Source organism: Bombus pyrosoma, unplaced genomic scaffold (assembly GCF_014825855.1).
Source record: "Bombus pyrosoma isolate SC7728 unplaced genomic scaffold, ASM1482585v1 HiC_scaffold_4726, whole genome shotgun sequence".
Classification (NCBI taxonomy): Eukaryota; Metazoa; Arthropoda; class Insecta; order Hymenoptera; family Apidae; genus Bombus; species Bombus pyrosoma.
Window position 1 is genome coordinate 2,075,537 of NW_025219986.1, and position 1,058 is coordinate 2,076,594.

General features: G+C 24.2%; 1 long non-coding RNA gene across 1 annotated transcript; it reads left to right on the plus strand.

Moving 5' to 3' along the window:
- The first annotated feature begins 6 nt into the window (after positions 1-6).
- LOC122577506 lies at positions 7-1,058 on the plus strand. Its single transcript, XR_006320350.1, has 3 exons — positions 7-435; positions 734-801; positions 986-1,058. It is a non-coding gene; the product is annotated as an uncharacterized LOC122577506 (long non-coding RNA).

Here is a 1,058-nt window from a genome sequence, read left to right on the forward strand (position 1 = left end):
CATAATTTGTTGAAAATATTAGATTATCGTTAATAATCGGATATACTATTAAGTAATTAATTAATGTTTTTATATTAATATATAGCAAATTATGCAAATCATTTAATTGTTATTAGAAAACAATCTATTGCGAAGTTGTTATATTTTTGTATATTGAAATGAGAAAATATTAATATAATATAATATAATATAATATAATATAATGAGAAAAATTTTTATAGTAATTAGATTTTAACACAATTTCAATTTGTATTGTTATTAATATTTCAAGTTTGAACAGAGTTTTATATTTCATTAGTTTATACTTCTTTAACAATGAACGATATATTTTTAAGAACAAATTATAATATTTCATATGTTTTGTTTCAGTTTTTCATAATTTCTACTTTTTCCTGTGCTTCGGAAAGGACGCAGTGATGCTTCAGAACTAAGCATGTGAGAATCTTTGCATATTGTATTCCAATTAATTTTATTCCTTGTATTTTGCTTTAATTATTCAAAATAACAAAAACAAGTCTGATTTTATACTTTAATATCAGAGTTTCAGTTGTTACAGTAATTAGAGTTCACTAACAATTTAACTTTTTTATTGTTATTAAAGTTTAAGGTTTTCATAGAATTCCATATTACGTTATTTAACATTTTTTTGCTAAATCATTACTTGAGTTTCAAAATAAATTATTCACGCATGTATTATTTATATATCTATAAAAAGACATATGTTTTGTTAAAGGTTTATCACTCCTTCTTCTTCCTCCTGCTTCCTGTAAAGGACCTAGTGGTGCTTCAAAAGCCAAGAATGTAAGTAGTATGTAAATTATTTAATTCCTATTGCTATGTATTTCAATTTGCTACTCCTAATTTGAATATTGTCATTAAAATTTTAATAGAGATTAATAGACATTAATCTTCCACTGCTTTAAATTTTCCAATTAATTAACGTCATATTTAAGAGCAAATTATAATATTCCATGCATTGTTTCAGTGTTTTCCATGATGGGATTGCATGACTCCTCCTTGATAACGGTCTTCACGACGACTTTTCCTGGGCTACCATA